This window comes from Siniperca chuatsi, linkage group LG1 (assembly GCF_020085105.1).
Source record: "Siniperca chuatsi isolate FFG_IHB_CAS linkage group LG1, ASM2008510v1, whole genome shotgun sequence".
In the NCBI taxonomy this organism is placed as follows: Eukaryota; Metazoa; Chordata; class Actinopteri; order Centrarchiformes; family Sinipercidae; genus Siniperca; species Siniperca chuatsi.
The window spans coordinates 1,695,120-1,712,251 of record NC_058042.1 but is presented as its reverse complement, the minus strand read 5'-3'; the positions used below and the strand labels follow the sequence as shown (position 1 = coordinate 1,712,251).

The 17,132-nt window shown below is 41.6% G+C and overlaps 1 protein-coding gene and 5 non-coding genes across 6 annotated transcripts in view; 3 read left to right on the top strand and 3 right to left on the bottom strand.

The window, feature by feature from the left end:
* Positions 1–17,132, bottom strand: part of LOC122877103 (nuclear receptor ROR-alpha A-like) — a 104,173-nt gene that overhangs the window by 49,089 nt on the left and 37,952 nt on the right. The window lies entirely within an intron of this gene.
* Positions 1,463–1,535, bottom strand: trnav-uac. Its single transcript has one exon. It is a non-coding gene; the product is annotated as a tRNA-Val (tRNA).
* trnav-uac lies at positions 4,268–4,340 on the bottom strand. The gene has a single exon. It is a non-coding gene; the product is annotated as a tRNA-Val (tRNA).
* On the top strand, positions 6,079–6,151 carry trnav-uac. The gene has a single exon. It is a non-coding gene; the product is annotated as a tRNA-Val (tRNA).
* trnav-uac lies at positions 6,480–6,552 on the top strand. Its single transcript has one exon. It is a non-coding gene; the product is annotated as a tRNA-Val (tRNA).
* Positions 6,771–6,843, top strand: trnav-uac. The gene has a single exon. It is a non-coding gene; the product is annotated as a tRNA-Val (tRNA).

The window sequence follows — 17,132 nt, the reverse complement described above, 5'->3', positions numbered from 1 at the left end:
TCGAGGATGCTGAAGAACGAGCTCTCTGGGACGGAGCACCGGTTCGGACAACCATCTCCAGCTGAGCTCAAGACATCCGACTGAATTCTACTACAGTGAACTCATCAACAACCAAACTCTACGTTTCATCTGTCTTCTGTCTTTGGCTCTCTTCCCACCAGTCCTTCACTCCACACACACACACACACACACACACACACGCTGCTCATGTATTCTTTAGTCAGCTGTCTGCTTTTGTTGTGTATTTCAGTCAGAACTGGCCAGGTTCTAGATGCGTTTTGAATCTGAACATGAAGTTGTGTTTGCACAAGCTGCAGCTGCAGTCTATTAAAATGCACGCGTGTATTTCAGCACTTTATTGCAGGGCACCAGACAACACCACAACCTCCCCGCAACTGTGGAGAAAACTGTGCTTATGGGCTTTTCACCTCGACAAGAAGAGATTTCTGGAGTCAGTAATGAAGCTTCTTTGGTTCTATTCTAATGTGACATTGTCATTTCATTCAACTCCCCCTGCACCTAGATGTTTTCTATTTTGATTTCAAAAACCCTTTGATTTATTTTTGTTCTGTTTGTTTCAAATAACTTCAGAGGTTTCCCTCTCCAACCACAGAGTGCCTCGACTTTCTGCCATATTTCAGAAGTGAAGAACACTCAGCTCACAGCCGGCGCTCTTCAATGATCTGTTGTCAGACCGCAGAGATCAACTGAACCAACGCTCACATGTGAGAGTGACAGGACGACCTGAAGACTGATCTTTCCAGGAAATCTCTTCATGTGGTCGTCATTCTTTTAAATATCTCCCAGTGTTTGATCCTGATCCTGTATTTAGCGCTGTCACGAGGAGAGAACTGGATGTACTGTACAGAGACTTCAAAGTATTCAGAACCCTTCACTTTTTGCACTGTATTGTGTTATAGATTTAATTTAAAATAGATTCAATTCACTTTGTTGTCAATTAATTCTACATGCAGTAACCCATAATCACAAAGGGAAAAGACATCTTTTAAATTCCCTATTTATTGATATTGATATTTATTCATACCTCTATTACTGCTTTGCAATATCCTCCGTCTCATTATAATCTTAATAAGCTACACCTAACTTGGCAGTTCATGCACTATTACTTTATACCGTATTATTATCATCAACCGGTAAACCCACTTTGTACTTCACACTTATTTTAATTTATACTTATACCCACCTGGTACTTCATTTATTTTCTGACCTGTATTATAGTGGATTATATTTTTTGCTCAGTGCTTCTCTTCCTGTGTGCGCTGACGTAAAGGCGAGCTTCAAGACAGGATTTAGCTTCAAGTCTTCTTGGACACATGGATTTGGTTCACATGGTGACGTAATTCAATTACTTTTGAGAGGATTAACTAGTACCTGTAACTAATTACTTTATTTAAGTAACTAGCACAATTGACTTCAATCACGTGACAATAAGACAGAGACCTGGTTCCACTGGGGGTTGAACCCAGGACCTTCTGCGTGTAAAGCAGACGTGATGACCGCTACACTATGGAACCACAGTGACTCTAACCTATTACGGCGCGGCCGTAAGGAAACACTAGCACCTCCGACCTGCAGCTGCGTGACGGCAGTCTTTTTGCTAGTGTTGCTAAGGATATGTTGGTACGGCATGGTTTGGGTCAGGTTTTTCTTTGCTAATGGAACAGAAGAAGAAACAGAGAAATCTTTGCTGAATCCACTATTGATTAAAGCCATATGGCATTAAAGCAGAGCACATCTCCAATGTAAGTGATGGGGGACAAAATCCTTTTGTATCTGAGATTTGCATTTACATACCGTGACAGGATTTAGCTTCAAGTCTTCTTGGACACATGGATTTGGTTGGACGGCATCTGTGAACTGCCATCTTCAGTCCTCCTCTCTGATAGTGTGTCGGCTGGGCCATTTCAGACCATTCTTGCCCGGTTACAGAGTTTGGGGGGACAGCCTGCTCTAGGAAAAGTCCTTGTGGTTCCAACCTTCTTCTATTTCACAATGATGGAGGACTGAGCTCCTGGGAACATCCAAAGCTTTAGGAATGGTTTCAAACACTTAACCAGATCTGTGCCTCGACACAATTTGACTGTAGAGCTACAGAGAGTTCAGTTCCTCTGACTTCACGGTTTCTGGTCTAACGGCCACTGTGAGCTGTGGGACCTTATATACTGCACACAGGTGTGGGCCTTAAAAAATCACGTCTTATCAGTTGACCAGGTGGAAGTTCTACAGATCTCTCAACAATAATCAAAGCGCGGTTGCACCTGTTTACCACAGCAAAGGGTCTGAACACTTGTGTAAATGAGGGAGTTTAGATTTTTAATACATTTTCTAAAAGTTGTAAAAATGTGTTTCCACTTTGTCATTACGCATCACTGCCTGTAGAAATCATTGCATCTGCAGATTTGCATTTTAAATCAAATCTGTAACGCAATAAAAAGCGAAGGTTCTGAGGACACGGGGGACACGATACAAATACTGCTGCCGTTTCACGCCGTTCTGCTAATCAACAGCTGATGGCGGTACCGAGCCAAGACACGCAGCAATGCACCACCAAAGTCAGGAAAGAAGACGACTGCTAGCTAGCAAACATGGATGTAAACAATGCAAGTTTCAAAATGTTCCAAAATCCTTCTTTATAAATGTTTGATGAGGAAGTAAATGCATTCAACATGTTTGCATACACACAATGCGTTTTTGTGACACCAGAACTCCACAGGGCCCCTTTTTGACCCGATCTTTGTCAAAGTGAATTTAAGACATTTCAAGAGCTTTAAAGGGCTGAAGCTGAGGCTGTCAGGCGTCAGTCTGCTGGCTGACAGTTTGTCTTTCTAACAACTGACAAGAGAAAGACTAAAGTTTAGTCCTCCAGGCTGCAGCAGGTACAACCTGTGCTGTCAAAACCTACAGTCTCTGCCGCTTCACTGTGTCTGAAAACTGTTTTAAAGCTCTGAAAGACATAAAACGCAGCAGGCTAACACCATAGACGGAGAGAATCTGTCTTCCTCAGAGTCTCAGCAGAGATTACAGCTCCTACATCTTAATTGTTCAGAGCGAGTGGCTCCTCGTACCAATTATAGCGCATTAGCAGCAGCCGCCAAAGTCATTTCAGCGCCGCTCATCGGGGAGCTCAAAACAAAAAGACACAAAGAACCCCCACCCTTCCTCTCGCTGCCTTCAGTCGCCTGCAGCATCAAATGAGGATTTAAGATGGTGGAGATAAAATGAGATTTAAGGATTAGACAGAGAGATGTGAGTGAACTTTTGGTGACTTGTTTTAAAATGACAAGAGAAAGTGAGTAATGCTGCTGCTGAGGCTGACAACAACACAGGAAAGATGGTTTAAATAAAACTACAAAAGAAAGAATGAAAAACAACATCTTAGTTAACATTAGTTGCATATATTAATGATTCATATATCCAGTACATTTTAACATACTTCTAAATATTTTATCTCCACTGTACCTGCCGGCACTGAGCAGCACCTGTGTTGAATAAAGTTTTAACAAGGATTTAGTTTTTAGTGTGAATGTTACACAATCGTGACGTGAAATATCATCACCAATAACTTTCTCCACTGTGAAACACAACAGCCCTGTCATGTCCACTTGTTTCCTCTCTTTACAGGGCATTACAGCAAATTGATATTTCACTTTCATAAAGCTGGGGGACTCACAGGAGACAGATTTTAAAAAGATTTCAATAACACTGGATCCTACATTTCCCATAATGCAACTCATCAGTGTCTTTCCTGTCTGGTAAACAGCCATGTGTTTCAAACTCCACACCTCCAGTTTGTAAAGCAGACTTTCTGTTATATGCTATTCGCAGTCTCCAAGCTCAAGCTGAGATAACCCTGATGACATCATTATGGCATCATCTGGGTTATTTTTTCCCCTCCTGTTTTCACAGGCTGAGGAGGAGTAACCAGGACCAAGTAAACTGATCGTCAGGTGTAAAACCAGTGGAGTTCTCCTTTTGCTTAAAGCATCAGGAACATTTTTTGGAAATCATTCTCAACATTTAAAGTTTTCAGAAACTTCACGTCTCATTCACCCTCTAACACGCCGCAAGTTGCTGGTCCAACCACTGGGAGGAGCCAGCTCCGAGATCCCTAGTAACTAACTACTTTTATATGCAGCAATTGGTGAAGTAATTACTTTTGAGAGGATTAACTAGTACCTGTAACTAATTACTTTATTTAAGTAACTCGCACAATTGACTTCAATCACGTGACAATAAGACAGAGACCTGGTTCCACTGGGGGTTGAACCCAGGACCTTCTGCGTGTAAAGCAGGCGTGATGACCGCTACACTATGGAACCACAGTGACTCTAACCTATTACGGCGCGGCCAGAAGGAAACACTAGCACCTCCGACCTGCAGCTGCGTGACGGCAGTCTTTTGCTAGTGTTGCTAAGGATATGTTGGTACGGCATGGTTTGGGTCAGGTTTTTCTTTGCTAATGGAACAGAAGAAGAAACAGAGAAATCTTTGCTGAATCCACTATTGATTAAAGCCATATGGCATTAAAGCAGAGCACATCTCCAATGTAAGTGATGGGGGACAAAATCCTTTTGCTTTTGTGTATAGATGATTTCTGAAGTCCAGATGAATCTAATACTGCGTGAGACTTCAGCAGAGTTAGACAAATCAAGTGGGGGTCTTCCTCCTGGCAGTCGAATGTAGGTTTATCGTCAGTGTTTTGTCTTGGCAACAAACCTACACACAACTACCTATGTATCCCTCCACCGCGGCTCGAAAAGGAAACTCAGAGGAAAGTTACTAAAAGCTAAGACTAAAATTCCAACTTGAAGTCATAGGTCGTATATATGACAACAGTGCAGTGCACACACACTTTTAGAGTACAAACAAAAACACACCGCTGTAACACACCCACCCACTCAGACACAGGGCTCCTGGTAGTCGCTTCCTGTCTAACCACAGTAACGTTCTCTGCCACCTCAGACAGTGACACATGAAAGAGCAGCAGCTTATCACCAGCAACCAAACACAACTGACACACTGCTGCTGCAACTGAAGCAGCTGGAGACACTGTGTTTGTCAGGTATGTGAGCCGGGGAAGTACCACTAAGCAACCGCACAGCAGTCACACGCTGCTGTAAAGGTGTCTGTGGTCGCTAAAAGTCCCCACTAAAAGAAGTCACTCCACTTTCTTCACCTGTCCAGGTCCCCGTCGACACAATGCTAACACTGTTAGGATATAACACTGCTGCTACTGACGTCGAACGTTTTATAATGTTCAAAAAACGTTACTCAAACAGGAGGAAACAGTGCGTTTGATGGGGACTATTTTCAGCGGCGGATGAATCGACATTTGGTGCTCTAGTGAGTATTTGGGGCAGCAGGACGGTACACACACACACACACACACACACACACAGATCACACCATCCCCTCCCATGCTTATTAAATATATTAAATAGGTAGTTTGAGCCTCTTGGTGCTCCAGTTGGATTCCATACTGAGAGAGAAACATGCTGCTCGGCCTTCTGTGCACCCTCCAAAACCAAACCACACACACACACGCGTACTTACACACACGCCATCCCCTTCCCGCCCTCAGGGCCCCCATATGGACCCGATGGATGCGCCTTTTCAAAGCTGCTTGCACAGACATGAGCAGAAAGCCCTGCACATGGCGAACAGTACAGTGCACCAGTACAGTGCTGTACATAGAAATAATATGTAGAGTTCGATGCAGCATGAAGAGTTCAGACGAGTGGCTGAGAAGCAGACCCGGTAAAGTTAGATTGTGAATTTCAATCCAGTCTGGATCTTTAATTATGCTGTTAAAAAATGTTTTGACTATTAACCAACAAACAAAAAGTGGCTATTTTCTTGTTTTTACGTTAACTGCTGGACTGTTCATACACAGAGCAATCATTTTCACTGTGAAGTCACTCATGATCAACAGACATGAGTGTTGACAAAAAATCATCTTTTGCATTAGAGTCGGACCGGGGAACAATAAACTCGCTGCTGAACTAGCATCAGAAGCACATTTATGCCTCGATTAGATTGCCATGTCACATTGTCAGAGGTTCCATAGTGTAGCGGTCATCACGTCTGCTTTACACGCAGAAGGTCCTGGGTTCAACCCCCAGTGGAACCAGGTCTCTGTCTTATTGTTGTGCTGTCTTCGACTGTGTCAGAGATCAAACCAAACAGCCAACTGAAGGTCATGGTCTGTATTTAAAGTGACCAATCAAAGGAGGGGAGACATCAGCCACTGTCTAGTCCATCCCCGTCTCAAAAGGCAACTTGACAAGCGAGCGCGTAGGGAGGGTTCGGGCTCGTCGCAGCCCCGTGCTCCCAGGACTGCGTCTGTGTACGCGAAGCCGAAAAGCTTCCTCATGAGGATACTTTTCCACCCGCCAATACTGTTCTGTGCTCGGACCACATTTACACCCAGAATAGCTAAGGAAAACCCACCACACAGAGGTTCCATAGTGTAGTGGTTATCACGTCTGCTTTACACGCAGAAGGTCCTGGGTTCAACCCCCAGTGGAACCAGAAGTGAATTGATGTGGTGTGCAATAAAATGGAATGGATTTGTTCCATAAATGAAGGAAAATCTGACTTAATAACCATGAAAAACCGGTGATACAGTGTCGGGACCTACTTGAAACATTTAGAACTGCTAGAAAGTTCAGCACTATTACACATTAGCACTTAGTGCTAATCCAGTCAGCTCCTATGTTTTGCTGCCATTGAGAGGGAGTTTCCATGTAGGTTCCATAGTGTAGCGGTCATCACGTCTGCTTTACACGCAGAAGGTCCTGGGTTCAACCCCCAGTGGAACCAGAAGTCAGTTTATGCTGTGTGTAACCATAAGGGATGCATTTGTTCCATAAATGAAGCACAGTCTGATCTGAATCCTGCCTTCACCAACATATGCTAATTAACTGAAACAGGAAGTGTCATAAAGCAGTTCTGCACCATCAGTCAGTGGATGTGTTGAGATGTAAATGCAACATTTTGAACCAGATTTCTATCATCATGTCTGATCAAACCCCAGTGGAACCAGAAGTCGTATTGCCATATGGCTAAAATCTATTGTGGAGTGATCAAAGGTATTTCTGTTCCATTAAGAAAAGCCTGACCTGTAGTGCATACACTATTACACTCACAGGATTATTCTACTCTTTAACTCCGCCCTCTAAGTGTCAGTCTGTATGACCCTAAGTCACTAAACTGGACATTAACATCACTGCAGTACTTGAAATATTGCGCAATATTCTGTTTTCTGTTTAATATTCCCTGTTTATTGATATTTATTCATACTTCTATTACTGCTGTGCAATATCCACCGTCTAATAATCTGGTTAATCTGCTACACTTAACTTGACAGTACTCATTATTACACTATTACTTATTACTTATTTTATTACATTGTATTATACTGTGCATACTTATCAATCTGTAAATCCACTTTGGTACTTTACACTTATTTTAATTTTATACTTTATATCCACTTTGTACTTAATTTATCTTCCCTGTATTATAGGTTATTATATTGTATATTGTATTATAACAGTGAGCAGCTGTAACGAACGAGTTCCCCTCGGGGATCAATAACGTATTTCTGATTCTGATTCTGATTGGCTACATTTACTTGACTGACATTTTCACTGGAGGACTTTTACTCGCAATGGAGTTTCTTATTTTGCTTTTACTGAAGTAAAGGATCGGAATACTCTGCAGTCGACCTCCCCTGACCCTCCTTGGATGTGTTGGATTGTTTTAGACCAATAAAACTGGAGGATCTTAGCAAAACTGTGTCACTTATGAGACCCTCATATTATCCCAACAAAACCGCTTAAAGAAGCAATACAGCTGACCATCACGAGCAGCGCTCTGACCTCTGGAGTCGGACCAGATCTTTTTTAAACTGCTGGCTGCTGTTTTTAGGCAGGTGTACGGTAAAGCCCCCTGACTAGAGGTACGTTTACGCTGCATACTTGTGTAAATGCACAAAGCTGCTTTTCATACTTCCTGATAAGTGACATGTTGGAGGTACTAGGTTTTCATGCAATACTGACAGGATTTTTGTGTGTATGCAGAGGCCTCGGGCGTCAACACAGCTCTGTGACAGTGCAGTGTGTGTGTGTTATCTCTGTTCTGTTCTGCAGACAGACGAGATGCTGAAGGACTGAAGATACTGGGAACATGTCTCTGTGTGATTCAATCTCTCTTTGTTTCCCCTATAGCTTTACTCCACATTTGCAACAAGCCCATCAACATGCCGCTGCCTGACAACTGGTTTGTCTTTTTCAGACAGCATGTGCATAGCTGTATTTCGTATTTTTTATTATACTCATGGCAAGGCAATTATATTTATATAATACATTTCATTACAAGTATGAATGTGCTTTATATTGAAATGCATAGAGCAGCAAGTAGCATGCACAGACACACCGACTGTAACTAAGTCCTCTGTTTGTTTTTGACTGTGGACACAGTTGTTCCAGAGAACAGGACCAAAGTAGCTAAAAGCATCTTCACCAGATGTATAACCGATGTGTACACACAAAAACCATGTGTGCACCTTCTCCCACACATAAACTGGTATTTATAAAGGAAGAATGTGTGGTGAGAATGTGCGCACCCCAGACTTCAGACCAGCGTTCACGTTTTGAAGAGATAGCTGCGAGTGAAATGACGAGGTGGACATGAACTATAAGGTGAGAGACGTAACCTTTGAGTAAAACATTTTTGTTTAGGTTGTTTGGTAATTTCACTGATTGTGTTGTTATTTTTGCAGTAAAATGTCAATCGAAGGCACATTTATGAACTTAAATTTAAAATATTTACGAGGGATGAATTTTATCATTCTTTTTATTTACAATCAAGCCAATATTTCTCCGTCAGTCCTTTAATTTTATCCTGAATTGTGAAGCACTTTGTAAAGCCTGTTTCAATATGAGCTCTATAAATGAATCATTGATCATCCTTCTGACGTTTAATAATGATGGCTGAGAAACTAGAAACAAATAGCCACAGCTGTGCGTAATGGTCGCACGTAATGACAGCTGGACCGGTGCTGTTGGAGAGCCTCAGCGATGCAACACAATTGGTGAAATTGCACTTCCTCTCTGCCGCTCTTCTCATTGACAGCTCTGCTGAGTGGCAGAGTGGGCAGGAGTATGGTAACGGATGTTTAAGGGCGTTTCTCAGAATCAGAAACACTTCATTGATCCCCGAGGGGAAACTCTTTTGCTACAGCAGCTCACTGTCACGTCAGTGCACACAGGAAGAGAAGCACTGAGCAAAAAAACTATAATACAGGTCAGAAAATAAATTAAGTACCAAGTGGGTACAAGTATAAAATAAAATAAGTGTGAAGTACAAAGTGGGTTTACCGGTTGATGATAATAATAATAGGGTATAAAGTAACAGTGCATGAACTGCATTAAAATGAGGATATTGCACGGCAGTAATAGAGGTTTCTACATCCATTTATGTCGAACTGTAGAGTGGAAATGAGGCTCGTGCACGTGTGTCCTGAATCCGGCATATGTACGGCTTTATCTGCGAACAGAATGTGTATGCATATTTCTATGTGCGTACACACAGTTTTAGTGGTGAATCTACACAGTTTTATGCATTCGGCCCCTGGATCTTATAAGTTAGAGTCTTTAAAGACTATATGTAGACGTTTAAAGTCGATTCTGTGTTCTGTCAGCTGACAGAGTGACTTTATAGCCGTGAGAAGAAGCTAGAAACATAATAACACAATGCTGTGAATAAAAACCCAAATAGTTGGTTATTTTGCTGCTATAGTTCAAAGCGCAGAGGGAGTAACAAAGGAGCAGCGCTCATTAATCCTCACTGTCACATGTGATATCAAGTATTCAATCAGCTGAATGTGCACATCACCTGCCTGCACAAAGTCACGTCCTCATCTGACAGGCCACAATGTTCCTGAAGTCTTATCTTTCATATCAAAATATTATCTGCCATCACATGAACAAGGTGAGAGTGTCACATGCTGGTTGATTTTATCTCAGTGACCTGCTGATCAGAAACAAACTTTCACCTTCTAGTTAATTTGTCTTGCCCAAGTACACGTCAACATGCGGGCGGGGGTAAGTCGGGCTCGAACCACCAACCTTCCGGTGGTGAACAACCCGCTCTGCCCCTAAGCCACAGACACCGCTACCTAGCTGCACTGCTAGCTATCTACAGCTAACATCTGTCCGCAGTACATTGGCTGTTTGAAGTGAACATGGACTAATCTAGCAGTCAGATTTTAGAAATAAAGCAAGGTGAAAATGTGCTTTCTTTTCAGTTTGAAAAAAACAACCCAAAAACCCCTCACAGCCCGCTGAACACGAGCTGCCCAGCAAACGGCGACAGACTCGGTCGGAGAGCAGCTGCTGAACATAGCGGAGCATCTAGCAGCTAAAGAGCCAGATGTTTCCCTCAGCAGCTGCTGGAGACCGAACCCAGAGCGGACAGGAGAGTGAATATTGGACTTCGATTCATCAGGTGGACACAAACACGACTGAGACGTGGGATGTGGGGTTTCCCGTTGCTCTGTGTCTGCAGATATGGAAGTAGGCAGCTGTTTCTAACACGTTAGCCATAACAACTTCATAAGCTGATAGTACATCAGAGATGTGTTACTCTCAGTTTGTTTTGGAGTCCATCTGCCCCCCAGTGGACAAAAATCATTTCGTCCAGCCACTGCAAGCAAAGGGCTTGTCCCGCGCAGTGCACCCTCAAATTGTACATCTGACCACCTGAAATTTCCAGGTGTTCTGGCTGCATTTGTTCTAGAAATCATTCGCTGTGTTTCCTCATCTGTTGGTGCCAGTGAACACATGCTCAGTGTGTGTGTGTGTGTGTTACATCAGAGAGTCATTATGTAACACTGACATCTGCTGGGAACAGAGTGGGTGTTGGTGATGGGCTGCAGCTTCACTGCTGCTGCTGCCATGTGTGTGTTTATCTGCCTGTTTGTTTGTTTGTTTCAGTCATTACCTGCATTCAGTCCTTACAGCGCACCCAACCATGTGTGACAGGGTTTTGCAAAATAAATGAGAAAATTCACTCATTTATTTAAAATTCAACTATTGAATACAGCACCAGTAGGGTTGGAATGATTATTATTATTTCTGAAAAACCACGTGAAACTAATGTTGTGAAATATGAAATCTCACACGACCCTGTGATAATCGTGAGATTTGTTTCATATGTGACAAATTCACATAAGCATTTGGTTTTAATGTAGAATCTGCTACTTTTCTCACAGTTTCATTGTAGATTGAATTTAGCCTTTTGGACTGTTGCTGTTGTTGACATCAGTGAGGGAACTGGTTGGCAGTTATTTTTGACTTTTAATAGACTAAGCAAGTAACCAATTAATTGAAAGACTTAAAAAAAAAGATAATTTGTAAGATAATTATAATTACTAGCTACCTAAAGAACAGATAGGCAGGCAATGCATTCTAGAAATTTTTAGGAAATAACACACTCTAAACACATCTTTGACCAAGAAAAATCATCGTGTAAATATAATTTACTGACATATTTTCACCTGACACAGCTGTTAATGGCTAATATGTTAGCAAACAGCTGCCTTCTTCCACATCCAGCAGACACAGAGTGACATGATCATCCCATTTGATGATTAGTAGTATGGTCTGAGAATAATTATATGGCTCCATATGAGCGACCCCTTTCTAATTTGTCATTTGGTCCATTACTTATTTTTTTTAAATTGATTAGTAGAGCTTAAACGCAGTTTTTGGTTACATCCTACATGCTCATACTGTGTGCATTTGCTGCTTTGGTGGGTATTTTTTCCATCTTTCAGCCTTAAAACTCTTCAGGCTTTGAACATCAGCATCCCTCTGTGTAATAAACAGGGGAAATGAATTTAACGTGTATTGAATAGAGCCTCTCTGGCATCCATCTTGTCAATTTTCAGGGGGGCCGTCAGGCTGAGTTTAAGAGCTCTAAACTGGTAGACGATAAGTTAATCCTTTTATCCGAATCCTTGCTGCGGGCGACCAAAATAAACACTGAAATGGGAGTTGGGAGGAATCTGGTGACAGAGGAAAGTCTAAGAGCTGTGGCTGTGAGAGGAAGGAACAGGTAAATAGAAATGAGAGGGAATTAATAAAGATGTGAACCACATCATTTGACTGGGAGGTGGAAAAGTGAATAAATGTGACTTCTGTCTAATAGATTTAATACAGTCGGCTTCTCCCTGACTTCATCATGTCTTGTAATTGTACAGTGTTGCGTGGATAAAAGGACATTGCAGCAGCAATGCTGGTGAGGTTGGGGGTTAAATTCACACTAGAAAGGATAAAAGCTTTCACCAAAGGGAATAAGTTGTGTTTAAGCCATGTGTTTCTGTGTGTGACTCAATGTCGCGCTCTTCTCATCAAACAAGCCACACTCAGAAAATAAAATATTCCAACAAAGGGTTTGATGAATCCTCCAGCTTCTTTCCAACACAATGGGTTAGGTCGTAGTTATGGCAAACAAAATATGGGTACGACATAGTTATTATTATTAGGCAACAAAACACTTAGTTAGGGTTAGAAAGGCATCTTGGCAAACTCTGGTCTCCTGCATGAAAGTCAGGAATGCTACGCGCCCACCGACGACCTCGACCTTCACATTCATTCTTTCCCACCTCGCTACATAAAGGACAAACGACTCCCTGCAACGACACTGAACGTAAAGCATGAGGTCAATATATACGCGATTTCTAGGGATACTGGGCTGTTCTTTCAACACTTACACTTCATCTGTCACTTGAACTCCTTTCAGTGCTTAAACTTCCACTGACAATTTCTGCTCCTTTTGGCTTTACAGCTTAAACTGACACTTCCTAAAAGTCCTTACACTTCATCTGTCACTTGAACTTCTTTCATTCTTTCTACTTTAAATGACATTCAAGCTGCTTTCAACGTTTACATTTCAACCGACACTTCAACTCATTTCACTGCCTACACTTCAAATGACACCTCAGCTTCTTTCAGCATGTAATTTATTTGATCTGCCACTTCAAACACTTTTAGATATTCAACTTCCACAGACACTTTTAACTTCTTTTAGTTTTACAGCTTAAACAATTTAGCTGTTTTTATGTGCTTACACTTCAACTGCTTTTGCTTTATATATTTCAAATGACACTTTTCTGTTCTTTAACTTCTACTGTCTTTTTATGCAACCGACACAGCTGCATTCAGTACTTACACTTTCTCTGAAATTTGAACTGCATTTACTGCTTTCACTTTCACAATTACATTTCAGTTCCTTTCACCTATTACATTAGACACTTTATCTCATTTACGCATGACGAATGACAACATAAGCTCGTTTCATTGCTTATACTTCATCTGGCACATTAACCCCTTTCAACTTCCACTGACACTTTGAACTCTTTTACAGCTCAAACCGACACTTCAGCTGCTTTCAGTCCTTACACTTCAATTATCGCAACTCATTTTACAGCTTTCACTTGACACTTAAGCTCCTTTCAGAACTTTCATTTCAATTGATACTTCAACTCCTTTCATTGCTTATGCTTCATCTGGCAAATCAACTATTTTCTGTCCTTCAACTTCCACTGATACTTAAGCTCCTTTCAGTTTTACAGTTTCAACTGATGCTTCAGCTGCTTTCAATCCTCACACTTCAACTGTCACTTTAACTAATTTTACTGTGCATATTTCAAATGACACATACATTCCTTTCACTGCTTACACCTCTACTGACACTTTCAGCTCCATTTAGTTTTACAGCTTAAACTGACACTTCAGCTGTTTTTAGTGCTTATACTTTAACTGTCACTTCAACTCATTTTACTGCTTACACTTCAAATGACAACTTGCACTTCATGCGCCACACACCATTCAGTCCTTCAACTTCCACGGACACTTTCAGCTCCTTTTAGTGCTTACACGGTCAGTTCAACTCCTTTTACTTTACTATCAATCACTACTTCAGTCAGTCAACCTTCAGTGGATGTACAGGAAACGTATTTAAAAACAGTCCTGAGAGCCTAAAATAAACCTGTACGTGCGAGTGAGTGAGCAGGTGTGACAGCCGTTCATTCATCCTGTTGGTACAGTCGACTCTCACCTGAGCAGCAGCAGCAGAGAGGCTGAATAAATCACAGCAGCGTCTCCAGACACTCAGGAGCTAAAAACAGGACAGCAGAGACAGAGAGAGGCCAGCTCGCCCGTCCCAGCGGAGCGTCGAGAAACATCTGAAATATCTCTGCTGCCCTGCAAAGGCCGCAGGCTGCAAAGCTCCTGGGCAAGCTGAGAAAAATGGATCCAAAGTTTTTACTGCTGCCCCAACAAATAACTCGGAACACAATCCCTACACAGAAAAACAAGTTATCTGACTGTTTGTTTCTTGAGCTCTATCCTCCCACCATGACCAGAGGCTTTTTTTATGACATTTTTACCCATATTTGATAAGAGTGACAGCACAAAGAAGGCAGGAAATATAGGGACAGAGAGCGGGCGATGACGTGCGACAAATGTTCTAGGCTGGAATCAAACCAGTTAGATGGTACTGTTTGTGTCTTAAACCACTCGACCATCAGAACAACCCACGACCACAAAGAGTAAACACAGAGTCTCTCAGATCACTTCCAGGACCGTTTTCGCCCCTCTAGGAGTGGAACTAGGAATGGCAATGTGAGTCGGTCCACAGTCGGTCTGTCCGGCCAACACTGTAATCCAGAGAAAGAAATTATGACAACTACTGTCTTTCATTTGTTCCAACAAGAGTAACACCACTCCTGTGGGAAGCAAATTACATATATCTCTTCTAACCATTTCATGTAGCATCTTTCAAAAAGAGCTACAACTACTCATCTTATCACGGTGTAAGGCGTAAAGCAGGAGAGAAACACGAATAAATATGCTGTTGGTGTAGAGAGCTGCATCGGTTAAAATGGCTACAGCTAAAGGGTGGAGTCTGTACAAAGAAATGGGAAAAGGGGGAAATAACCTGTACAGTGTGGTGAACTGATCAGCATAATATACATTTTTACAGCATTAATTTCACCTCATCTCACTCATCTCGTGGAGCTTCCTTTTTTAACTTAAATCTGCACTAATTCATATTTTATGTTAACAATGGAACAAATATAGTTAAAGAGATTGCTTTGTAATGATGAACCCACCTGATTCTGCAGTTTTCCTCAGCTCTATGAAGCTTTTTAGCCTCTTTTAGCTTTGCTAAATGTTTCTGTAAATTGTAAATAGTGCAAAGGAATAAATATTGAATGGGTAATGTAATACATTGCTTTATATACCTGAAGTGGGTGGTTATGTACAGTCTATACCTGTCTATACATTATATACAGCGTGCCGAATTTATATTTGACAATGATGGATGATGTTATGTACATGTTGAAGCACAGTGCAGAACGAATCTACATACATATCAGCTGATAATCAACCAGCAAGATAATTAATCTCACACTGACAAGATGCAGGCGTGACAACTCGAAACTCTGAATTGTGAATCCAGACAGAATTCAGTCAAACGGATGCTGTTACACAGGGGACTCAGAGTCACATGTTGATGTTATTTCTCATTAATAACTCAAAAACACTCTTCTACACTTCCCTGTTGAATTAACTGCGCGTGCTGGGAGCCACGCAGATTGATGCTCTTGCCCTAAAAACAGTATTGTTAGCCGATGACCAATGGCGTGGTGGTATGTAGGGAGGGGTGTGTGTGTTGGTGTTAGGGGGGTTGTCATTAATATCTCCCCGGGCTCGGGCCCCTCGGACCCGGAGCGCAGCAGCAGCAGGAGCTCCAACACATCTTTATCTTCCTCGACTGAGCCGCAGCTCGCCTGGCCAGGTGAGAATCCATCATGGCTATTATTACCTGAGGCTCCACACTGCATCCATCACACACACACACACACACACACACACACACTTCTTACATTACCAACAGTGGACTCTAATTCTACACCTACCAAGTGTGGACCTCTGTGTCCGGTCATTTTGAAAGAACAAAAATGTAATAGACAATTTGTTTCAAGATCTTTTTTCATAATATAAATGCAAATATGCTCTTCTCATTTATTTATTTATTTTTTAGAAAATACCGAGAGGGGACTTGCACCTCCGACCGATGTCTACCAATCAAAGAGGGGACCTCCACAGCCAGGGTTAGGGTGGCCAGCAGAGAAACTGTTTGTGGAACAAACTGAACAGCTCCAAAGACATTTCTCATGTCTTTAAAAAAGTGTTTTCAACGTTAAATCATCTCCTTGTGATGCAAATGTTCTGAAAATTCACAGCCACTTGCATTTTGAATAAAGAAATAACAAATGTTTTACCTGTAAATCATTTGTTACTTGGCTGCATGCAGGATATCACCCACTTATCAAGAACTGCAGCATCAAAATGACACGCTTTATTACATGTATCTAGGTTTTAGTCATATACAGAAGACTTTTTAAATCATATATTAAACTCACACCTTAAAACCTTTTAAAATCACACCTGTGACTTTATTTTTTTTGCTGTGTTGTATGTCATTACTGTAAAATGTGTGGCGTGGTGGAGTATGAATTTTAAACAGGACTTCCTTCGTCCAGTGCTTTACATCTAATTTTGTATTTGTTCTTAATAACTTACTTCTTATAATCCCAAGAAAGACCTTTCCATAAAGTCAGGCTCTGTTTTGCAATTCGTGAGAATAGTTAGATACCATTTTCTAAATGATTCTTTCTCTAATTATTCACAACGCTGATTTGATCTTCTGTCTTTAAGCATCCATATTGGAGCGTGGGTATCACTAAGTGCTATATAAAAGGGCACTTGTGCCACTTTAACTAGCAGTGAGCTTCTCTCTACTTTAACTGATTACTCTTCTGTTCTTCTGATAAATCGTTTAAATAATCATTTCACTAAATTACTGATACATTGCATGTGATGCCATTCTGTTCTCATTCCTCAATATAATCAGAGGTGAGCATGAGGCTGATGTAGCTGAGCTGAGGTGAGTCCTGCCTGCTGCAAGGCATGATGGGAGAGAGAGATAGGTCCTTCAGTGATCAACATGCCATCAAACACACACACACACACACA